Raw genomic sequence first — 26,324 nt, 5'->3', positions numbered from 1 at the left:
TTAGTGCCAAAACCGGAACAGCTTAGAGGCTGACCACACTGACCTAATTAGGTAAGGAGTAATGAAGAAAGGATAGACATATAGACACAAATACAGATAAGCTGGAATTGGCTGGGCTGTACACTCTGATGGAGGTGCACTGGAAGCCAGCAAACTCAGTGTTTTATTTGATAAATCTGAATGGAGGAGGCAGGTTCATTGTATCCAGCTGCATGGAGGAGGCAGGCTTAGCTAATTTGGGTAGGGACTCTCTGTAGGGCAGTACTATCAGGCTGTAAACATATAGGAAGAGGAAGCTGCAGTGGACATTTTCTCTACACACCATCTTCATCCACACATGGACCAGGGGAAGATTTGCCATTTCTCTGAGTCTGATCTGAAGAAGGTTTTGGTATTGCTGTGGGCCTGACATGGCCATGCACATGTCAACCGTGAGTACTGATTCAAAACCTCATCCATTTCCCACTTTAGGACTCCCCTCAGTTATGGAAATAGTTCATTAGCTGCTTGGAATGACCCTGGGGTGCCCAACCCCAGCTGATAATTGTACAGCACAACCCCATACCCATTTCTCAGAGACTATCATCGAGAGATGGAAATATTGCGAGAGCCAGTGGAGCAGGATGTCTGCTGTGAGACAGTCTTCTCTATATGACAGGGTAGCTGCACTCACGAACTCTCAACAATATGGCTTCCGAAACAGGATCTGTACAACGACAATACCAGTTGGCGTTCCAATGTGAATAGCCTTAATCTCACAAGGCCTCAAGCCTCAGATGAAGAACTGCAGACACTCAGTGACAACTGAGAGAGGCAGAGCATATATTCTCCATGAGTGAGCCCCCTGGCGGGTGATTCAATCCTCAACTTAGGGTCCCTCATAAGATAGCAGTCCTATGGTACCATAACTGATTACATAATTAGCATCAGAATTTGATCAAAAGGGAGAGACAGATCTTGTCTTGGTACCTCTAGGTCAGCCTGTCCTCTCTGTTGCCAGAATGTGCCTTCTCACAGCATAGTAATGTCAAGCTACGAAGATTTTCCTACAGGACATAGAGATGCCACAAAGCAGTATTTCAACAGACCCACAGACGCTGACGTCAACCATGTGTTTTGATTTTGTAGGAAAACCACCAATTGTAAGCAGAGCCTATCAAGGGTTTGTGATCTCCATCCACACCAGAACATGAGTTGAGGACCCAGGACATGCATATTTAAGATTTTAGTCTTATAATAAATGCATGTCATTCAAATTAACTATGATTTGTGAATATATAAATTCCAGAAAAAATCAATCATAATGGCATGCACACGCACACACACACACACACACACACACACACACACACACACACACACCAGGGAAAGAGATAGAGTGGCAGTGAGAAACAATTTTAACACAGAGATTCACTTTCAACGTGTTGGGGGCAGAGCTCAGTGACACAAGCAAAAATGCTTCCCTGGCAAATATAGAGTCCTGGTTTATTCTCCCAGACCACAGAAACAAACAACAAACAACCTTATGGATATCATGAACTGTAGAAAATTCACAAGACTCCATCCAAGAATATGAATGTATTTAAAAGAGCATTTCTTATGGATATATTTTTTAGACAGAGCACCATATAACACTGGTGACCTTGACAATAAGGTGCAGAGTTTGTAATTTAAAATAAGGGGAGAAAACCTGTCAGGAACCAGTGCTCAAAAAAGATTAAAAGTGACTAAGGAAATAGTTTAAAATCTTAAGACACAGATCATTCGTGAGTCGGAGGATAGAAGTGGGGGAGAAGGTGGCTAAATATTGATTGAGAATATGCTGTCAAGAAATGGAAAATAAAATTCATAACTGATAAAAAGCCTTATCAGGCAACATCACAAACCATCCTCTGTCTTCCTCTCCAGACACAGACCCCAATACGTGACACAGGTCAACACTACAGTCTAGTTGCTGAAAACCCAAAGACAAATTTAAAACTTCAGCTAGAGAAGAGGTGATCTTTAATCTTTTTTGAAAAGGGATAGATGATGGAAATAAGCAAAGAAAATGCCATCTTAAAAATTGCTGAGAAAGTGTCTTTAGCACAGCCTACAAAATGAGCCCTGTATAAACCCCCAAGGCACCGTAGCGCTCACTTGTCATGCCGTTATTCTCTCCTGTTTTCAATAGATCCTCAAAAGAAAGGTGGTTTTGAGAGGAGAAATCTTCATCTGTTTTGTCTGTTTATTATCAGTATTTAGAATATACCTTTACATGTCTTTGTTCTTGTGCATATACACACACATATATGCACACACACACACATACATGCACACACACATACGAAAGTCAGTTTCTTTTGTAAAATTTTTACTGAGAATTTTAATTCAAGTATTTCTGCTTTATTAATATTTTTAATGATTTCTAAAGCAGCACAGTGATTCTCAACCTCAGTTTACTTTAAAATAGTCTGAGAAGAATATCATTTTCTGCATGGAACACTAGCTGTTTTGACTGGATAGATGAGAAGAAAGCAAGGAAAACAATCATTGGTCGTAACAGCTTTATAATCTCCACGGAGTGTTAATTAATAACAAACAAACAAAACAAAAACTCTCAAAACACAGGCATTAAATGTTGACCTGCAGTGTGCACCATTAGGACTGGTTGTAAGTTGTTGACACTGGGAAGAACACCACACATTTGCTGAGTGCTTTTCAGCTGAGTAGGTTCACAAAGTCGGAGACAATTTATTTCCTATTGTCTTGCCTTACTCTCTGTGCTGATTTATCCTCTGCCTAGATTACAATTAACCAATTAAGTGGATTGGCCAAAGTTTTTCCTTGCTTTTCTTTATTCTCATTCATAACACAAATTTAGATTCTGCATGCAGCCGTGGACTTTAAACTTCCACCCAAGTGGTACTGTTTTGTGGTAGAAATTGGAATAGAGTCTCACCTTCCAGTAGTTCATAGGGCTGGTATATTCCTTCTGAAGCGTCTCCTATGGAGACCTGTTATCTGAGTTAGCTCATCTACACTCATCTCCTCTTGAGAGGCAGGTCCCCTGGGCTGTGTTTCCTTTCCCGAATCCCTGTTTCCAAGAAGTGATGATGGTGAGGAGCTCTGTGACAAGTATGCACACACCCCTCTCCGCTGCAACAGACAGCTTCTCAGGAAGTGGTGCATTAATTACGCGTGCCTTCTGGATTTGCTTTCAAGATTCTTTCTATTTATACTGAAGTTGGAAAAATACTCAGAAACGTGTAGCAGCAACAGTGACAACAAGAGAAACAGTGGGTGAACAGCTGAAATAAGTGTCCAAAAGGCTGTTGTGTCTCTTTAATTCTCTTCTTTCCATCTTATCTTCACTGCACTAATAGGAGACCTGAGAGGTCTCCAATTAGGATGTATTAATAAAAATGAAGCCTATGAGATGGCACATACATGTAATCATAGCACTTGAAAGCAGAGGCGGGGGGAGGGTTGCTGTGGGCCATCCTCATCCTCGGTATGAGATAATAGTCTCTCAAAAATAGCTAATCATCCAAATTATCTCAATTTCTCTGAAACATAAATGATGGCTGTGCAGTGCCTTCATACAGCCATGGGAATGAATCCTATTCTGTAAAATAAAGGGAAAGAATGAAAGTGACTTCTAGAAGTAGGTAGGCACATGAAGTCCTTCCTTCCTTAGTATAGATAATTACTGGGGCGGTGATATTTAGCTTCGCGAGATTACTGTGATTCACGTTGACGTTGATCTGTTTGTGGTTTTAGAGGTTTCAGAATCAAAAGTTTTAAGTACTCTCAGCAAAATTATCTTGCCATATTTGGTAAAGATCATGCCAGTCAATTAGACTTTATTCCAATAAGTGTCCCTTGAAGGCATGGTGCATACACATACTGTGCTCCGGGAAAGGGTAGGGGACAGACAAGAAAAGAAAATCGAGATACATCTGTGTCTATCAGAGTATTCCTGAGTTGGGGGGTTAAAAGAAAAATACCAAAATTTTAAATAGAATTTTGGTGAAAATTCTTTCTTTAAACATTCCTGTGAATAAATATTACAAAATTTCAAGCAAGCAAGCAATTTTGCCAGATTTCTTATTTTCTATCAATAACTTTCTCATCACACAAGAATAAAGAATGCAATTTAGACTTTGCATCTAGAGGTAGTATGAGTTTGGATCTCATCGATAACTGATAAGGTAAATCGGGAGAGGAAGAGAGGGCAGAAGATGAAGGGGTAGAGGCAGAGAAATTGAAATAAAATACTAAAGACCCTGGGTAAGAAAAAGAGCCAACGGGAATGGTGGGTGAGTCCCTGGTGCCAGCTCCAAGCCTTCTCCTACCCTTGTTTCCCATGTTTCAGGCTGTAGTTGAAGGAGAAGTATTTTCTGAACACTCCAAATGAATTTCTGAGTCTCTCTTGGATTATTCTTTCATATGATTCTACAATGAAACTGAAGCATTTATATCAGTCTCTGAGCCCTTGTAGATGGATATTTTTGTGTTTCTATATACCTACTGGTGGTGACTAAAATCTTTCTACTAATAGTTTCTCAAAAAAAAATATAAGACTAACATCACCAGTGGTTTATTTTTAAAAAAGAAACTTGGGGAACAAAAAAAGAGCAGTTGAAGATGATAAAAGACAGACACGAAACTAAAGTAATTGGATACCTGAAGACAAGAGTTGCAGCTGAACAGTGTCCCTGAAGTGAGGCCGTGGGGAGGGTACTGTCAAAGGGGATGATGATCTAAACCCTGTCAGTTCTTTGACAGTCTGAAGTGCTCTCCTTTGAACTGGAGAGCCTCCTGCAGCCCCTTGCGACTCCCTGCAGTCCCCTGAAGACTCCTGCATTAAACACTTGCTCCCTAGTGGGGAGGCATTATGGGAATTAGACATGAGGATCCTGTTTTTGGAGGTCAGGTACTGTTTGCAGAAGTGGTGTCAGCACTGGTAGCTGACACCTAGCTGGAGGAAGTAGGTGGGAGTGTGATGATGTCTCTGGGGTGGTATTTTGCTGTGACTCTTTTTTCAGCCTCTCTCTGCCCCCTTGTCTGTCATGTGTTCCCACTGCCAAAATGCCCCGCCTCATCTCAGACATAAAAGAATAAGTCAAGTGTATACAGTTTTCTCTTAAGTCATGAGCCTCTAGAAGGAAATCGTGCCTCTTACGTTTCCCATGTCCAGTGTTTGTTCACATAGATGGAAAGAGTGATAGGAGTGAGATAGCAATTAGAAGGCGCTGGCGGCACATCCTGAGAACATCTGGCCAGGGGCAGTATGAGAAGAGAAATGAATCAGGGAAGCATAGCGTTCTGGAATGAGCTGACAGAAAAAGAAATTTTACCCCTCCAGTGGAGAGCAGCTGAAACATTGTTCCCGGGAAATTTTGCACCTGTCTCAGTTGTAGTGAAAGTCATTGGCTTCATCTCTCATCATTGTCGATGTCCATCCTGAACAACATCAGAACACATCATCGGGAGTTAACAGCAATCTCGCTGAGTCCGTGTCTTCAGCCTTTCAGATAGAAGGTTCCTTTCCTCTTGTGGAACAACGTATGATGTATTTAGCTAGTATCAAGATATGTGTGTTTTTCCTGCTGGATTTGGGCACATCATGGGCCTGAGGCAGCGCTGAATTGGAGTCACTTCAATATCTTAAATTAGTAAGCATCACGTTGGGGCTGGTGAGATGGCTCAGTGGGTACAGCTTGTAGTCATCAAGACTGAGAATCTTACTCCAGGATCTCCAGGATCCACAGGTGAAATGGGAGAACGCATTCCGACAAGTTGCCTTCTGAATCTTGTATGTGTACAAGGTCATATATGCCTTCATCCAATAAATGAATGAAGTAATAAAATTTTAGAAGAAATATAAATGCAAATACCTTGCATTCAGTGTTCCCTGTTTGACTGTCTCTTGGTTTCAGTGTTTTTGTTGCACCTCAGACACTGATTGAATAAAGAAAACACTTTCTTTATGAAAACATTATACTAGTATCCCAAATCTGCTGGTTATATGCCAACCTAGCCACAGTTGCTTTTTCTTTAGAAAGTATAGACTCAGATCAACCCTAAATCCCAGGGGACATGGTAAAGAAGTTTCCTGTACTTTGTTGTAACCGTAAACAACAGGGCTCATTCTGTTAGCTGCTGTAAGTAACTGGAGAGAATTTCAAGTTAATGTACAATACTAACAAAATCATCCCCTACGAGGCAAAAATAAACTCTTAGGATTTTCTGACATTAGGATAATTATCCTCAACAGACTATTTTGCAAAAGATTAAAAGAAACATTTTAATTTGAATAGATGTGTTTGGGGGCATTGAAACTAAAAGCTTAGCGTTCAGAAGCACTGCCCCTAAGTTCTATTTGTTCTTTCACCAAATTTTCCCAATGATGGAGCTTCATGTGAGCACTGATTGATTGATTGATTGATTGATTGGAAATATTCATGGGACGCCATGTGTGTATTGTGTCAGAGGGACTGAGATGAATACTGGATGTTTATGCTTTATGACTTATTTTATTTGTTTGCATGTATGAGGGTGCGTGCTCATGCTTGTGTGTGTGTGTGTGTGTGTGTGTGTGTTTGTATGTGTGTGTGCATGCTTGCATGTGGACAGGCACCACCAGAGGCCAGAGGAAGATATAGCTTATTCTGCAGCTAAAGATACAAGTAGTTGTAGCCTGCTAACATGAATGGGCTTAGGGAGCCCAATTCAGGTCACATAGAAGAGCATTAGGTACTCCACCACTGAGCCCTCTCTCCAGTTCCACATTTATGCTTTTAATGTTCACTTTATGTTGCCAAATGGGAAATATTAATAGTAATTATGCCGTGAAGGTCCTGTGGGGTTGGTTTCATTAGCCTGTGTATTAAATATCTGAGATTTTATGACCCATACTATTATTGCTTTATTGAATAAGGACCTAGGATTTACATTTCTGAATGTATGCTAATGACTTGATGCTTAAAACACTGGTGCTTTTTCTTGGAAAAAGCTTTGTTTCGGAGTATTAATAAGAACATTCAGAAGAAGTGTCTTCCTAAGGAAAATTTTGTTCAGACATTCTAATTCACACATTAGAGCTATGGAATAAGGGTAGGGCTGTACAGAGTGCTCACTTCTCGTGTGTGAAGCTCTAGGTGGAAGCCCAGTTCCTGACAAAAGAAAACAAAAAAAAAACCCAAAAAACAACAAACAATAACAAAGCCAAAAAAAGCAAAAAACTTAAACCAAAACCCTGCAAGATAATTGGTTTTGTATTTTTGAGTCAAGATCTAGACAGTTTGCTTCCTGTGTGACTCATTGGTTTATGGACATGCAATTGATATCTGAGTCATAGGGGGTAACAAAGATGGTAGATTATTAGTTTATATGGTGAGAGGTCTCCATCAATTTACAAAACAGAAGAGAAGAAGGATGATGACTGTGGAACGAAGAAGCATTATAAGACATCCTCAGATGTTGAGTTTTTGAGAGTTGTTGAGATAGTTCAGTGGTAGCAATGCTTGCCACCAAAACTGATGACCTAAATTTAATCCCCAGGACCCATAGGGTAGAAAGAGAAAACCAACTTCCTCAAATTGACCTTTGACCTTCCAAACACACTGTGACACATGTATGTACACACACACACACACACACACACACACACACACACACACACACACCAGGAAAATAGTCCACTTGGCACCATAGATCGATCTCAGGGAGAAGTTTCCTCCTTTATCTCTCCATATAAATCCATGCTTTTTATCATAAAAATATAGAGCATAACCACATATATGTTTCCAGCTCTAGAATAGTGTATCAATTTACATGTTGGTTCTAGAATCAAGAAGGTCTTGCTCTCCAGCCTTGACTGTGAGATGGGTGCTCACCCTGCCTCCTTCTGCCTCCCCTAGTGCTGGGATTCAAGGTGTGCACTACCACCGGCCAGCTGAGTGTTCACCCTTTTAATTGTTTTCATTCATGGCACTTGAATGGTGACATCTCATGCGGCTCTGCTGTTGGTGCTCAAGCCTCACAGCAGGAAGGCTTATTCTGATGCTCAGTGTCAGAAAACACTTGGCTTCTGCTCAACACATTTGCTTTATATTCTCCCACAACACTTGTAATTTCCTCATCCCAAAATATCCAAACCTGTCTTTTAGTGTGTGTGTGTGTGTGTGTCTGTGTCTCTGTGTGTGCTATATTCCAGTTGTGGTATTGGTATGTGGAGGGGTTTATGTTTATATTTGTGTAGGGGGATGAGTTGTTTGTGTAACATGTGAATGCATGGTATTTGTACATGTCTGTTTGTTATTGTTGGTATGAATCTAGAGAGTTGTGTGTATCTATGTTTGTGTGATGTGCGTATGTGTGTGGGGATATTTATGTTTGTCTTGATGTAAGGACTGTGTGTGTGATGTCTGCATGTGTGCATGTATGTGGTGGATAGAGGCTTGCACGGTGAGATATTTATGTTTGTGTTGACATGTTAGAGGTAGAGGGCTGTGTGCCTCTGCATGCACTGAACATTTTCAGTTCTGGGATGTGGCAATGCCCCATGTTTCAAGGGAATTTTCTCTATTTCTTACAGACACCTAAAGCAGTAGCAATCATTTGAATTTAATTTTAGAGTTACATTTGTCAGGGTTCAAATGATGAGCTCCTTTTAGTTTATCCATTAATCCCAAAGAGAATTACTAGAGTTGAGCCAGTTCCCTGAATTTAGTGATCCCCTGGCTTCCGTGTTTGTCTCTCTAACCACATGAAACTGTCCACAGTTCTGTTGTATCTCTTCAGACAGTGGCATGTCCTGAAAGCACACAGCCCCAAATGGGAATCATCTGTCTGCCTTGCCTTTACGTGGTTGTATCTCAGGCTAGAGACTGCACACTATGGAGTTTTCATATTCATGTGTCTTTGGGTGGGTGAGAATGTGTGTGTGTGTGTGTGTGTGTGTATGTGTGTGTGTGTGTGTGTGTATGTGTGTGTGTAACTTGTTAACACTCAATTAATATTCTGTCAGGCTTCTTTAGTTTCTCTTGATTTTAAAAGTGAATCTTTAAATCCAGAGCAGAGAATATCACAGCAGTGATATCTAGAGAGCAAAGATGGACAGAGCCTAGAACTCAAGCAACCTCTGGGGTTCTCAGCTTAAGAAACTCCATTATTGTTAACCAAGGCTGCCCTGACAGTGGGTCTAGCAGGCCCTGCTGTTGGGAGCTGTGAGCCCCCAGATCCTGAATTTTTTTTATAAACAACTTGTTTTCTTCTGCTCTGAGTCATCCTGCAGCTGCTCTGAGCACAAGACCCTCAGAGGTTCCTGATGGCGGCAGAGTGATTTCTGGTGGGTTCGGCTGGAGCGTGGCTATCAGTTAAAGATCTCTATATAAGCGGTTCTGGTACACAATAAAGGGGGCATTCTTAGGGCATTCTGGCATCAAGGATGAACCGTGTCTCTGTCTGCGAGTCTTTGTGTGTTTCAATCTCCAGCCCCTTGCCCGGTTTATGACCTGTATGGTAGCACATGGAGCACAGATGGGCGTGGTGCGCTACACCCTGCCAATCAGGGAACAGTGTTGAAGTGTGAAGGGCTCTGTGAACATCTGCTAATCTTTCCCTATATCACAAGCTGACTCCCAGGGAATCTGAGGATGTTGGCACCAACAGAGGTTTCTGTCATGAGTACCAGAAATCAGGCTAAGGAGTTCAACCAGAGGACATTGTGCGTCAATCTGGTACTTTCAGTGAGAATCGGTGTGGCATATAACACACGGAAGGACAATAATGTAGCAATGCCCATAGGAAATGTACTTCAAACTGAGGAGAAGGTTGCTGCGGGAAGTTTTATTCATATAAATATCTATGAAACCATGGTCCAGTCATCTAGATCTTATTCTGTAGCAATGTACAAATGACCTGAGGAAAAGTACTAATAAAAATTTGTCATTCATAGTGAGGAGTCTTATTTTACTTTTATGAAGATATTAATATTTTTCTGTTTATCACCACTATTATGCTGAAATGAAAAGTTCAAGAGTACATGTGATCTTGGCAAATTCTCCCAATCCTTGTGAAGGCACCTTTAAGGACAAAACACGCTTGAATCTTAGTCTTGTGCTGGACTCCACAACTTAATATTCTGATTACATACAATGAAATAATAAGTGAACAAGTCATGTTTAACAGAATCACAGTTCCATGTATTATGCAAGTTATAGATAACTTTGATCATTTGAACCCCAAAGATTTAACATGTAAAAGAGAAGACAGCCAGGTATAGGGGTGTACATCTTGACTTTTAGCCCTGGGAGGCAAAGACAGATGAATTTCTGTGAGTCTGAGAACATCCTTGGTATGTAGAATGTGCCAGAACAGTGAGGATTTACCTAGTGAGACTCTATTTCAAAGAATATATATATATATATATATATATATATATATATATATATGTCATAAACTGTGCAGTCTTGAAAGACTGACCAATACCAGAAAGTTTTTAAAAGTAGAGCCCACAATGGAAACTACTGCAAGACACACTTCTAAACTCCACTTATTATTGGGAATGGTATAACCATATTGTATAATGTTCTCATTATTAAAATGATAGTACTGGGCGAGTGGGAATACAAAATATTAGCAAATTTTAAAGATTATATAATTGATCTATTGAACACTTGGGACTTGTTGGATATTGATAGAAATTAACTCTATTATTTCTTCTGTGTTCGTACTTATCTATGTATACTTCTGTGAACATTTCTGATCCACCTCCCTCTCTCTCTCTCTCTCTCTCTCTCTCTCTCTCTCTCTCTCTCTCTCTCTGTGTGTGTGTGTGTGTGTGTGTGTGTGTGTATGTGTGTGTGTACTGAAGTTCAAATCCAGTTATCAAACCATGCTTTAGTGGGAAAGCACTCACTGATCAACTATCTCCCAAGCTTCTAGTCACAGATAATTTTTTGCAATTATTGTTTTTTTTCTGAAGGTTTTGGTGCTTGTGTGTTTGAATTATGAGGGTTTCTGTTGTTCTTGTTTTGTTTTTAAGATTTATTTATTATATATAGTATACTGCTTGCAAGTATGCCTGCATGACAGAAATTGGGCACCAGATTTCATTATAAATGGTCATGAGCCACATTGTGGTTGCTGGGAATTGAACATAGGACCAGTACTTAGAGTTCTTAACCTCTAATCTATCTCCCTACACCCTATTTTATTTATATTATTAGTGTGTATATGTGTGTGAATGTGTGTATACTCAATTGTAAGCACACATGCCATGCACTGCATTTGGGCTGAGAGGACAAGTTTTGCAGTCAGTTCCTATTACTTGGGTCCCAGGAATTAAACTCAGGTCTTACAGTTAAATGCTGATCAATATCTCCTAGAACACAGTCACAGATAATTCACAACATCACTATCATAAAGGGTTGGGGCAAATCACATATTGAGAATTCTGGAATGGAAGCAAAGTAAGACCTAGGGAGCTTATTGTAAGAATGAAGTCAGAACACAGCTCTCTACAGCCAACACTTGATTATATAGGTGACCCTAAAAGATCAGCAAATGAAGCAACAAACAATCCAACAATTTCTTGTATCAAATAGTTTTGTAAAAACCATAGAACAAATTACCCAGATATACACTGTGGCAAATAACAGAATGACTTCAACTGTGGAGTCCCAAGTGTTTAGGTGATTTCGATGTTGTCATTCCTGAACTCTGCTGGTGAGCTTTTGGGTACAGCCACAATTTCTACCTCTGCCAAGAACATAGACACTGATCTTTGTGTACTGGGCTCCACGATGATTGAGCCAGAATTTTTTAAGAGAAAAAAAAGAAAAGAGAATTGCTCACTTCCTTTGCTTAAATTGATTTCATTCGAGTGTTTTGTTTCTTAAAACAGAAACTAACATCAGATGGGAACCTATTGTTTTACAGCAGAAAGAGTGGAGGAGATAGTTGTTAAATGCCCAGGCTTCAATGGACAGTAAAACTCAACCTATTTTCCAGTATTTGTGAACTTCTTATGTTTAGAAAATGTGGCCCGTGAATTCAAAGGGAAGCTGTTAGAAACAGCTATAATGAGACACATTAAATTGGTGAGAGGTCCTTCACTAGTGCTTCCTGCTGAGATGACGCTGTTTGTAGAACATCCCAGTTATAATAAAATAGGATTATGCTTCTCCTACCAGAAACCATCGTTTTGAATTCCTCCAAGGAATATCCATTTACTTAAGAGCCAGTGAAGTTTAGTTTTAAGATGGGAAGAAAGACATTACCTAGACAACATCTGTGGTTACTAATTGAAAGAATTAGCCAAAGTTAAATGAGCAAGGCAATTACTATGATCCCAGGAAGGAGTATTGTCCAAGAAACCATGGTAAGTGCTAGAAGAGTTTGTGGAGCTTTGATTCTTCAGGCGATGTTTGGGATGCTGATGTTGATGCTGCCAGGAACAACCTGGGGAAACAGCATCTTCCTTTAGCAAAGGTGCAGCCTGCAGGGTACACATCATACAAGGTTTGTCCAGGACAACAGCAGGGAAGGTGCAAAGATGACCAGATTTTCTGGTCAAAGACTTACCTGGCCTGCGTACAGGGAGGTCTCATCTTTCCCTGCGGATATAAGTGATGTTTGAGCCTTGCTTCTAATACTTTTCCTTTCCCGCGATGAGTCCACTGAAGTCCAGATCGTGGAGAGTCCAGTGTTCGATAGCAGAATGCCACAGTGATGCTGCTGCTGAGAAAGTTTTAATTTTGTCCATCTAAATGTTAAATACTAAATGCTATGTTGGTTCGGAAGACAACTCTGCCATGGCATGAGTGATATTTAAGAAAAGAGATTCCATATCTTCCAATTTCCATTCAGAGTCTCACACATTCTTCTCAACTGTTGGAGAAAACTTCATTGTGCTATATACACATCCCCTGTGACTTTATCTGCCAGTCATTTCCCCACTTTGAGCAAATTAAAGCCAATTTTAAAGTGTAGGAGGATATTTCAACCTTACACGAGAACCATATTTTACTCCTTTGATAAAATAGTGGGTAGCAAAAATCTGCATAGATATTATGACTCTTTCTAGCTGTCTTTAACAAGTTTGATTACGTTTTGGAAGATCAATTGTTAACATAGTTAAGGTCAGATTGCTTGAGTATGATTATTTAAATTAAACTTAAGTGTAAGATACTAAACTGTAACAGTTAGTATAAGCCTCAATACTTTAAAATCTGGTTTGTCATTAAGGAGGCGGTGCTAAAGGCAAGTGAACTAGGAATAAAATCCTCTCACCTATTATCCTCAGAGTTCCAAATATCTTGGTATGAGTTATCTGAGACATGCTTTTCCCACTGAACATTTTGAATATAAATATTAAAAAGTCATTCTCTGGGTATTTTTTTAAGTGGATAGCATTGGCACTATGTATAAATCAAATGATTAAGAAAAGAATGTGCAGATGGGTGGCCCAAACCAGGAAGCAGTTCATTCACTACATTTCTGATGTAAATATTTCTTTTTGTCTGGAAGCAAACAATGTATCTGGCATCTATTAGTAAAAACCTGGTAAATATTTCAGCCTAATGGATCTCAATTGGTTACTCTCAACTTCTCAGAAAAATTTTCCTCCTGTAACATAGATGTTGCAAACACTGTCTGGTACAAATGATTGGCAGGTCACTGAAGAGGCATGAATGTTCTTTCTAAGTGTTTGGCTCATCTGGGGAAAGCAAGCTGACACTGCATGCTTTTCTTTACTTGGTTTCTTTCTCTAACATAAATTACATTTTTGCTGCATTCCTCTACTGCCCACCACATATAAGAAGACAAGTCTGGGTATCCACAAGCTTTAGATAGCTATGCAGACCTCTTTGGAAACACACTTTGTAATGAAGCCACCCAGTGCAGGTTCTCGAGCGCCAGGCTTTTTGTGTGTGTGTGTGTGTGTGTGTGTGTGTGTGTGTGTGTGTGTGTTTTTTCCAAGGCAGGGTTTCTCTGTGGTTTTGGAGCCTGTCCTGGAACTAGCTCTTGTAGACCAGGCTGGTCTCGAACTCACAGAGATCCGCCTGCCTCTGCCTCCCGAGTGCTGGGATTAAAGGCGTGCGCCACCACCGCCCGGCTTCGAGCGCCAGGCTTTAAATGTACAAATCTAGTACAGAATTCCCTAGGTTAAGAAGGATGCATCTGGGAAGGAAAAGGTACATTAGATTCTAGGACACATTTGTGCAAACTACGTGAGTAGTGAATAGAATGGTCAATGTGGTGAGCAGGAGTGACAAGGCGGGTGCAGATATGTGGAGAGGGAAACCCTCAGACACTGTGTGCTGGAGTGTGAACTCATGCAGCCATTCTGGGAATCAGTCTGGAAGTTTCTCAGACAACAAGATATAGACCAAGCATGTGACCCAGCTTTATCATGACTGGACATCCCAAAGGATTTTATGTCATATGGCAGAAAAACCTACACATCCATGTTCAGTGCCGTTTGTTGCCATAGCCAGGCAATGGGTCAACCTAGATTCCCATAAGTAGATATTGAAACTGTGCTATTTATACGCAGAATCTTCCTAAAGAAGAATGGAATTTGCAAGACAATAGATATAACTGGAAGATTATATGAAATGAGGTCACTCAGGTTCAAAAGAAACAAATGCTGCATATACTTTTGCTTGTGGGGGGAGGATACCTTCGGGTCTTTGGTGTGTATGTTTAACACGGAGCATGTGTAGAAGCAAGGACACTGCCCACAGGCCATGGTGAGTACATTCAGGGAGTGGAACTAGTACAAGAAAATAGAGTGAAAATAGAGAAGGGTAAGCCTGGGGTCCAAGGAATTCAAGAAGGCAGGGGAATAATAAAAATGGGGAACTGAGAAGCCAAGGGAAGGGTTATCCAAATGCAGCATGCCTGAACAAGCTATTTCAGAGGCTATAATCTCACAGTCCAGGGGGTGCAATAAATAGGAATAGCAGCATACATGTATGTGCGGAGGACACATATGGAGAGGAAGAACGCTGGAATTTAAAGCTTTATATAGGGATGGGGACAGTGGGTAGAGAAAGGAGACGTAAGGTGAGTTAGCAACACCTAACGATGGGGAAGAAGTCTTATTATTATACGCCCACTAGCCTGTCAGATAATTAAAATATATTGTGAAGGAGTTTTAATAGATGTACGTTAATGAACCACACAGCTTCCATATGATATGGATTATTCATGAAAATCCAAGAAAAATGGATGTATTATTTAATTAAAATAATCATTTATTATATTAATAATATTATGCATAAATTAAATTATTTAATAAATACAATTAGTTATTATCTTAATATAAATTAAATTACAATTTAATTAATATAACATAACTGATATTATTATTACAGTATTACTTATTCTATTAACCCTAGGAATTATTGGTTAAAGAGAACCCACCCAACCCTCCCATACACACATATACACACAGTTGAGGGAACATCTCTGAAGAGGTGGAGAGAAGAATGTAAGGGCCGGAGAATGGAGAGGAATATTATAAAATCCTGTCCTCTGTTGACAACACTACTTATGCACTCACAGAAGTGGTGACTACTAACCAGGACTGACTCTACTTGATTGAATTCATAACTGGTTTGGGCTTGTGTCAGTCCTGGGCTTGCAAGTATTCACCACTGGGTAAGAAGCTATGGGCAGTTGAGCTTCCAAAGGAGAGAGTCATTTTTGCCAGCAGTGTGGCCTTTGGAAAGTTGTTCTTGCCTCACTGAATGACCCCATTCCTACGTGAATAAAGGTAATATTAACGAGACCCAGTGAATTCAAAAAACAAGCAAGCAAAAAAATAAACAGGCTCTCTCTCCTTTTATCTCTTCTCTCTCTTTCTCTCTATCCCTCTTTCTCTCTCCCTCTTCCTTAATAAATACTTATGGCTAAAAAAAAAATAAACAAACAAAACTCCCAAATAATTATAAAGGGAGAACATGAAGTTAGGAGGGAAGTGTTATGGGGTTGATTGGGAGCAGAATTTGGATGAGGCATGTGAAGGGTCGACATGATCAATATATATTATATGTGTGTATATGTATATATGAGTACTTCAAAGAATTAATAAAATATAAGTGTCAAGAATTTCCATGAAGAAAGAATGTAGCTACAGTTTTCTAGGAAGGGGCATCTGGCTATCCTTCATTGTACCACTCCATTTTGCTGAATGGGGGATTCAAGCTTGAGTCCAGACCTGAATGTCTGGGGCTGTGACATTGACTCTGTGTGCTATGAAAATTAACTTTCCCTTCCTGCACTCTCCTCCAAAGACCTCCAGCTTCCCTTGTAGATCAACAATGCATTTTTATTCTGGCTCTTCACAATGGATTGCTCTACCGCTGTCTTGGATTCTTCTCGCTGTGGTGACACTCTCAGTGAAGCAAGAATTACTTTGTCCCACAGGATGTTGATGAAAAGGCATTCCTCTCGAGGAGGGATATGCAAAGTAGCCTTGAGTAAGTCTGCTTTCTGCTTCATTATTTTCTAATAGCCTCTGCACTCAACGAATTCACAAAATCCTGACATGCTACAGAAAAGCTCTGTAGGACAAATTAAAGATTAAAAATAGTAACCTCACGAAGACAGAATCCACTGCCCAATTAGAGCCACAGTCTCCACACTTATCTTTATCTTCAAAATTGTACTCATGAATATGCAGTACTTGAGAGACTAGGAGATATGCCTTTGAACTTTTGAAGAGTGGCTGAAGCCAAGCAGCATTGCGGACTTAAAAAATACGTGCTTGCTTGGTCACAGGAGGATCCTGGAATGAAAAGGATGAGCATCTCCAGGGAATGTGAAGAAGTGATTTAAATACTGATTGTTGGTACTAATCTAGTCATTAGCTCCTAGTTTGGCTTAATGTAGGTAGGTTTGATAAAACATGGAGTCTGCCATTCCTGTGAATAAGTGCTTGTGTTATTACGTTCGCATTTCTAAGACTCAAGCATGTGATGGTGAAAACATTAATCATAGAGAGAAACAATGAAGGTGAACATGCTTGATAATTTTATGTCACTCTTACACAAGTTCAAGTTGTCTAAAAGGCAGGAACTTCAGTTGAGAAAAATACGTCCGTAAGATCAGGCTGTGGCAAGCCTATGGGGTATTTTCTTAATTAGCTACTGAGGTGGGAAGGCTACTGATGCCATTGTGGGTGGGGCCACCCCTGGGCTGGTGGTCCTGGGTTCTGTAAAAAAAAAAAAAGCAGGCTGAGCAAATCAGTAATCAACACCCTTTCATGCCTCTCCTTCAGTTCCTCCTCTGCTTGAGGTTTGCTGTGGCTTTCACAGCAACGTTCATTTCCTCCCCAAGTTGCTTTTGGTCATGGTGTGTCATTATGGCAATAGTAACCCTAACTAAGACAAACTGGTATCAGGATCTTGGAGTATTGCTGTGACAGGCATGACCAGATGGTTTGGGGGAGGGCTGTGAAAGGATTTTGGGAGTTATGGCTAGAAAAGCCATTGAGTCTTCAAAGCTTGGTGAGCTATTCTGTAGGAGCTTGGGGATAAGAATGTTGAAAGCAATCCAGGGGAATGTTTGAGTCACTTAAAACCCACCAGGGATGTCAGCTGCTTTGGGTTGAGAATCTGTGATGTCTGGTCAGTTGGGGATGAAGAATCAGCTATGCTTAACAAAAGACCAGACTCGCTGAAGACACTTTGCTTTACAGGGGCAACTGATACTGGTGAGCAGGAGCTAAAATTAGTAGTGATAAGGGATAGACTAGAATCACTGAGATAAAATCTTATGGGAAGTGTCAACCAGCACAAAGAAGCTGTGTTCCAGAGAGGTGGCCAGCGTTGTACCTCACATTGGCAGTTGAACTTGGTAGTATGTAAGAGTCACCCAGATGGTACTGATTTTGAAGATGTGAAGGGGTCTTGGAGAGCAACTCAGGCAGGGCACTGTGTGGCAGTGCTGGGATCCCTGAAAAAACATCTAGAAGAGGCTATCGGAGAAAGTGAAGTCCAGTTACACAAGAGACCCCAGCGTTTTGGAGATGCCAGTGTCAACATTTAGTGCATTGGGGTCCCTGAGTAAGGGTCTCGCGCAAATCAGGACACAGGGGATGCAGAGTATGAACAACTGCATAACAAGCTTTATTTTGTGTGGCTTTTTATACAGACTAAAAAGCATTACCTCAACTCTGAAACCCCCTTTCACTCACGTACATAATCATAAATCAGTGGTTGATGGGAGAGGGCAAAGACCATTGTGGGTAGTGCCATCTCCAGGATCGTGGGGATGAGAAAGCAGACTGAGCAAGCCATGGGAAGCAAACCAGTAAGCAGCACCCCTCCATGGCCTCTGCATCAGCACCACTCCATGGCCTCTGCATCAGCTCCTGCCCTCCAAGTTCCCTTGTTGGAATTTCTGTCCTGACTTCCTACCATGCTGAACAGTGATGTGGAAGTTTAAGTCAAGTCAACCCTTTCCTCCCCACATTGCTTTTGCATGGTGTTTCATCACAGCAACACTAACTGTAACTAAGGCAGTGGGTATGTCTATGGTACACACACATACAATACATTTCCTTCCAATCTCCTGCATCAGCCAGTAGACTTGGGAAATAAGCATACATGTCTCTGGAGGATGGTGATTCTTAACCCTTTTTACTCTCTCCACTGTAGCTAATACTCACTAATGCAAAATAACATGCTGACTGACTTTATTGCCAATACATCGCTTTTTTTTTTAATTATTAACAAGAGATTCTCTCTGAGAGCAAACGCTTAGCAGGAAACATCAAAATCTTTTCATCTTATTGTGTTTTTTAAAATATGGGAGAGTGTGGCATGGAACACTAACAAGTAAAAGTTGTCATAAAGAAAAGTTTATGTATCCTGAGGTACTTCTGGTGGTGAGTCACACGAAGGCAAAGGAGCCTAAGGAAAAAGTATTTCAGAAAATGTGGACCATAAAGTGGTATCAGTGTAGCATTTCTTATAAATGTATTTGTTCATTTAGAAAGTAAGAAACAAGAAAAGCCCAGAATGAAAGCAGGTGCTGTGAATGTGACTTTAGAGCAGGGTGAACGTAAGAGGAAAATGAGCAGGGCTCCTGGGGAGAAAGCAGCTTGAGAGAAAAATGCACAGGACACTTAGGAAAGCCTGCATGTATGAGCTCCCATAATTTAAGATAAAATAAAATCAAAAGACTCTGATGTTTTCTGCCATATCTTTTACTTACGGTGGTTTCCTCTCATTTATGAAGGAAGGTTTTTGTTTTATGCTCCCGTGTCTATTATTGCAAACAAAAAGGTACTGAAATAATTATCAGGGGACACTTTGGGGCATAAATAGATTTTATATATTTAATTGCTAAGGAAAAGCAGTCTCTTTGGTTTGAGAATGCAGCTGGTATCTTGATGCTTGAAATAATGAGGAAAGATGATTGTGTGTGGCAGTTTGCTTATTCTCATGCAATTTTAATGGCTTCTCTTTGTCAGGTTCTTCTCTTTCTATTAGGAAATACAGGTTTTTAAAATACACTCAGATATTTCCCTTTCTTTTTTTGGGGGGGGGGTCTGAAAAAGCCTGGGATACTTCCCTTTCTTTAGGCTGATCTCAAACCTGAACTTCTCTGGTTACTCTGTCCACCTTTGCTTGACCCCTGTTTAGTTAACAAAGTCATGAATAGCACTCGCTGTTTTCTCTAGCTGGCTCATCCATAGAAACCCTTACAGTGGGGCTGATGTTGTCTTCACAAAGCCAAGAAAGTCAGTGGGGTTAAGAGAGCGGTGAGCTGTCTTAAGCAGGAAACATGCAGGTCAGTTAGGAGCCCAACCATGGCATGACACGTTATGTGAGTACATGTAAATATGACATGTGACCATAAAATTAAAAGCCTATGCAGTGTCATAAGATAAGGAGACTACAAAGAGTGACATCAGCAAAACGTCTGAAACCAAATAAAATTCCAGTCCTCTAAAAGCACAGATAAATTAAAGTAGAAAAATCGATCATGAGTTAAGCTAAATATTTTTTTTAAGTCCGCATGGCTTGATAGTAGAATGAACAGGTAGAGGAACCAGAAATCTGAAGAGGAGACCAGTAAAATTGAGCCTATAGAGTGGAGTAAAGAATAAAATCACATACACGAGTGTTGAAGATTCCTGGATGAATGTAAAACACAGGAGCCTTTCCCCTGGAGACGCTGCCGGAAGACAAGAGCAATGTGAGGGGATATCCCATAAATAGTGGTCACTGAGCTGCCAGATCAGGTGAACAGTGTGAATCCCCTCACGGGCATGAACTCCAGATCAGCACACCACTCTGATCGAGTATTACCAACCAAGCTTCCAAACAAAAGACTATAGTGACTCCTCACGCACAAGGGAACGGCAAGGACACTAGCAGCAGATTTGCCATCTGAAGCCATGGGAACGGAAAGCTTTCACATTGTTTAAGTGCTTACAGAGGATGAGAAATGTTCCCTAAAAATCAAAGGGTATAAAATGTGATGTATTTAGGATGTTGTATTAAATGTAAGTGGTTCCTGGTGAGAGATTCAAGAGGAAACAAGGGAGCAGGGCCAAACAGTTCACCATCATAGAAGAACAACTTAAGAACAATGAGGGCATCAATGAGGGAAATGCGATTCTAGCACACCCACAAAGCAACTAAGAAAATTGATGGCATCCAGGCTCTCCTCATTCACAAGTGCTTTAAATGTGAGTACATTGAAATCTCCAATGAAAATGCAGAAGTCAGAAGAATGAATCAAAAATGTTAACATAAATGTAATCTCACCTAGGTGGGTCAAGACAGGTAGATTGTAGGGGTTTGCTTCCTTGGTAGCCTAGCCAACTTGTGTTTCCAGTTCAGTGAGAACCCTATCTCAAGAAACAAAACCATGGAGATCCCTAGAGGAAGATCTCTTGCCTGCCCATGCACGGACATACATATGCACACATACTTACACATCTACAGCACAGAAGCATACACAGATATGGTCACAACCTTACACACACAGAAATATCTTTAAAGGTTGTACTTTATTTGCAATTTTTGTAATTAAAGGACATTATTTTCCAGGAAAACAAGTGTCTCCATAAAAGGTACAGAGTTGCATAGCTATTTCTTTAAATGAGGCATTCAAATAACCAATCATCATATAGAACTACTGAACATCAGCAGTCCTGAAAGAAATTAAAATCAAACTTCACACTTCAAAGAGGGGTTACACTGAAAATAAGCAAAGGGACAGCTTGTCGCATGTGCATGCCAAGAAATGAGAGCTGGGCCGTGACTGAGAATGTTGACTTATGCAGCCACAGTGGAAAGCCGTGTGCTTTCCCCCAAGGAATAGGCACAGAGTTACCACGAGCTGTCAGTCTCACTCCTAGGTAAGTTTTTAAAGAGGAATTAAATGAGAAAAACCAAACAGAAGTAGGGATTCGAATACATGTCGTGGCCTGGGCATATGTGCAATACTCAAACGTGGAAACAATCCACATGCCCATCATCACATCCTACTAGCCACTTCATATTTTATGACCTGAGATAAGACAGATATTGGGCTTGACACGTGTGGAGAAGACAACCTGGAGAAAATCAAGGTGGGAAAACATCATACATTTGATGTGAACAATCTTGTAACACTAAAATAGCTGCTTGCTTCTGAGGCACTTAGATCAAATCCCTTCTATGTATCTTCTGGGAACAAAGAGGGACTTTTTTCTCCTGAAAGAAAATCTAATTTGAAATAACTATCTCTCCATCCTTGGAAAGGGCCAATAGGACAGACATCTTCTTCTTCCCTAAGAGCCTTTCATCTCAGACATTGTCTGCCCTGCCCCTCACCTAATCTTACTCTGTCAGGTTCTTAGCAGTTTTCATGCAAGACCAAAATTTTAAGTAGCTAATCAAAAAGGACATCAGCTTTCCATTCCCTTACTATGTATTATATAAATTTCTCCCTCAGACCCTTCTGGTTATATTTCCTCTAGAAAATTCCTGGACCTTTGTCTTGGTTAATTTTTATTGTTTCATTTTTTTCAAGACAGGACGAACTAGCTGTTCTGGAAATAGCTCTTGTAGGCCAACCTGGCATTGAACTCACAGAGATCCACCTGCCTCTGCCTCCTGAGTGCTGGTATTAAAGGTGTGTGCCACCACCTCCCGGCAGATTAAATTTTTGTCAATTTGACACAAGATAGAGTCATTTGAAAAGTGGGAATCTTAATTGAAAAAAAAAATGCCTTCAGCAGTCTGGCCTGTGACAAGTGTGTGGTGCATTTTTTTGAGTAAAGATTGCTATGCGGAGGCCCTGTCTGCTGTGGTCAGCCTTCCCCTGGGCAGGTGTTTCTGTGCTGTATAAGCAAGCAAGTTAAACAAACCACAAGGAGCAAGTAGAAAGCAATCCTTCTTCATGGCCTCTGCTTCAGTTCCCACCTTCAGGTGCCCGCTTGAGTTCCTGCTGGGCTCCAGATTTAACTGTCTCCCTAATAGCTACGATCAATTATGAAAACATGAATATATTCTCTGACTTATATAGAACTAAGAATAGTCTCCATTCCTTTATGAAGGCAATATTTTGATGGTGGGGATTAAGCCACAGGCCTCTTAGCTAAACTCTTAATCTAAATTCCTGATGACACTTATGCTGTCAGGGCGGCAATATTAATTCCAAGCCTTCTGTTCTGGTCTATACTAACTTTCTCAGGATTGGCTGTCTGCTTGGAACCACATTCAAATTTATCCATTTCTACTCCCCAATACATAACTACAGTCTTTTTCTTTCCATTCTGGCAATAATTCATAAATTTTATTTTTAATTACATACACTCAAGACTAGTTATATTTCACCTTTCTTCTCTCTTCCTTTTTTTCCCCCTCCTCTTCCTTCTGCCCTAGAGAAAGAAGATACAGATGCTAGTTTTGCAGATGTTGATTAATTGGCCATAAATGCTCATGCTTGAACCAGAGAAAGTGGGCTGTCTTAGTTGGGGTTTTATTGCTGTGGAGAGACACCAAGACCAAGGCAACTCTTGTAAATATAAACATTTAATTGGGGCTGCCTTACAGTTGCAGAGGTTTAGTCCCTTATTGTCATGGCAGGAAACATGGTGGCATGCAGGCAGATATGGTGTTAGAGAAGAAGCTGAGAATTCTACATCTGGATCCGCAGACTGCAGAAAGTAACAATAAACTGCTAGTCCTGGTTTTTTATATTTCAAGCCTGACCCAAATGGGAAAAGGCTTTGTCATTTTCCATGGGTCCAAGACCTTGGATCTTTTCATGCCCATGTCAACAATATACCTTCTATCAAGACTTCACATGCTCAGGGTTTCCTATACTTCCCACAGAATATACTCCAATTATTTCTCTGCCTAAGTTACAGACCAGCCAACCTGTTAAGCCGTATCCAATGTAATTTCGTTATTGCTAGACAGTCCTACCTTCCTTTGTAAAATAATGAGAGATTTTAAGAACTACACAGGATGGATAACATCAAGGAAACTCCGTTTTCTGTATCCAATGGGACTGATCCATCTATGAACTCACAGAGTCTCTGATAGCATGAAGATGTCCTTCGCAGGTTCAAGCCAGATACAGTTCCACTAATAACAGTAGGAAGTAGACACATGCTTCCAGACCAAGAAGTTATCTCCTTGCAAAGGAAATATTTGTTTCCTCTAAAGGGAGTCCCTCTGAATATTTTAACCACCCTTAAGAGCAGGTTCTATGCCACGCAGTAGAAATCCAACAAACACAAAACAAACTCAGTGGAATTTTTGTTGTCTTTTTGTCTCAGATTGGATTGTTTGGGCTTTTTTTTTTCTTACTGACTTTTTGCTTGTATATTATGATTCCTGAGTTTGTGTTTTTATGAGTTTTGTTTGTATGTATATGTTTCTTGTGCTATCTATTTGTTATATTTTTTAAGTTCTGGTGTGTTGGCTATTTTTATCTGCCTGTTTGTTTTCTAAAGAGAAAGAAGGTGGGGAGGTGAGGGAGGAGAAACCATGATTAGAATATATTGTATGAAAAATGTTTTCCATTAAGAAAGCATTTTGAAAAGATGAAAAAAATAGGTAAAATCAATAGATAGATAAATAAATAAATGCCTGTAATAGTTAGCTATATACAAACTTGACACAAGCTACGGTCTTTAGATAGAAGGAAGCCTCAGTTGAGAAAATATCTCCATAAGACCTGGTTGTGGGGCTTATTTTTAAAGTTTGTGATTGATATAGGATGTCCTGGCCTATTGCGGATGGGGTCACCATTACCCTGAGTTTTATAAGAAAGCAAGCTGAGCAGGTCAGTAAGCAGCACTCCTCAATGGCCTCTGCCTCGGCTCCACCCTCCAGGATATTGCCTGTTTGAGTTACTGTCCTGACTTCCTTTGGTCTTGTACAGTGATGTGGAAGTGTAAGCCAAATAAACTCTTTCTGATCCAAGTCACTTTGGTCATGGTGTTGCAGCACGACAATGCTAACCTTGACTAAGATATTGTCTTGGTAACAGCTATAGGAATAAATAAAAAATGTTTTAAAAATAGTTCTCAAAATGTAACTAGAAATTCTTACAACAGCTTGAATTCTCAGATGAAATTTCAAAGTATCCAGATACAACTCAACGATCCTAAGCAGGTCTCCCTTATGGCCTCCATATATTCAGAGAGCAGGTTCAGTTTCAAGAAAGACAGTTCAATTCAGGAGCCTCTTAACTGACGAAGGCATCATTTAGTTTTTGTCTGTTGAATGACCTTGTCCTCTTTACTAATTTCTTCTTCCATTGAACATTTCTGACGTCAATCTGTCACCAGATCAGGGAAGATTCTGACCCCTATCAATTCCTGTTAGCTGTGAGATCACAGCATTTTGGCTTGCTTTATAACACAGCCTTAAAAGACACACGTCAGTTTCTGAATTGGAGCATCTAATGTCCCTGAAGCCATAGCTAGTTCTATTGAGTCTCTCTAAGTTTTCTAGTACCTCTCCTTTCTCCAGTCATCATTTCCTTGCCTTCCTTCCTCTATGTCAGTCACATTAGTTATCTGCTCTTCAACCAAGCTAATGCTCCCCACAATAATGCACCCATGTCTGCTTTTCTAAATGCGCATCCTCCTGGACCAAACTCAATAGATGTCTAACTACTCCTTTTGCATGGAGCCCCAAGGAGAGTTCACTCAATGTTTGTTTTGCTTTTTTTGGTCTTCTTGTATTGCTCTAGTTAGAAAGACATTTTCTAGAGCTTCCTTCTCATAGGGAGCTGTCAAAGACCATGTATACTCAAAGAAGTGTTAATTCAGGAGGCAGTTAGGATCATAAACAAACCCTATCCCCTCATGAGCAGTGCCTGATTCTTACAAAGATCACCACATTAGTAAATATCTGTAGTTTAACCCTAAACAAATACCAGCTAGTCATCATCAAAACATCATGCGTATTTTACCATTCTTTTACATCATCATGTGTCCTTATGTACCATTGGGAAGAAAGCTCACAACGTTTCATCCACCGAAAAACATGAAATTTAAAAAGTACATGAGAGGTTTGCATCATATTTGCTGAAGATAGCATACACTCCAAACAAAAGACTCAAAGGATTTGAGCTAGAATTGACTTGAAAGCCTCCTCCTTGAGGACTAATTCTCATGATATTAGAAGTCAATGTTCAAGGAAGCAACCCATAGTCCTCCCAAGATGTGACACCTTTGAAGCACAGCGCTAACCAGCATGGCAACAAATCCTTGAACATGCAGTAAGTAGCATCACACATATATTGGTGCAAACTAACAGCTATCTAACTGAACTCAAGACCTGCTCAATAAGAACAAGATCATACCTGGCACTGCAGTCTAACCAATGACATTTGATGGCTGAGATCTTGGAACTTAGAGGAGAAACTTCTACACATGAATTGGGATGACCACTTCCGATTCATTAACTTATCAAAGACTCTTCTTTTAGCAGCCATTAGTTGCCCATAGCTCTTCATCTATGGGCCTACACTTCTTGCATTGTCTTTTATATAACTATTAATAAAAAGAGGTGTCTATATCCCCTGACATCATCACTGATCTTGCAACTGTTGTCATTAGCACTTTAGGGATATAGGAGCACTTAAGAATATGGTCATAGACTCGGACACTGGTGTCTGATACCTACAAGGGTTAATTAAAATTTATAAGTATATAAACATGAGTAATTCAAAGGTATTCATAAAATAATTTATAAAAATACTGTTTAGTCATAAAATGGATTTTACAAGTTAATGAATTTAAAACCTTAATTCAGATTTCTATAATATAATCTCCCACACCTCTTGTCTGCATAATG

Source organism: Microtus oregoni, unplaced genomic scaffold (genome assembly GCF_018167655.1).
Source record: "Microtus oregoni isolate MIOR12 unplaced genomic scaffold, Mior012 000007F_ref0000211, whole genome shotgun sequence".
In the NCBI taxonomy this organism is placed as follows: Eukaryota; Metazoa; Chordata; class Mammalia; order Rodentia; family Cricetidae; genus Microtus; species Microtus oregoni.
The sequence above is the reverse complement of the archived record's forward strand: the minus strand, read 5'-3'. Positions refer to the sequence as shown.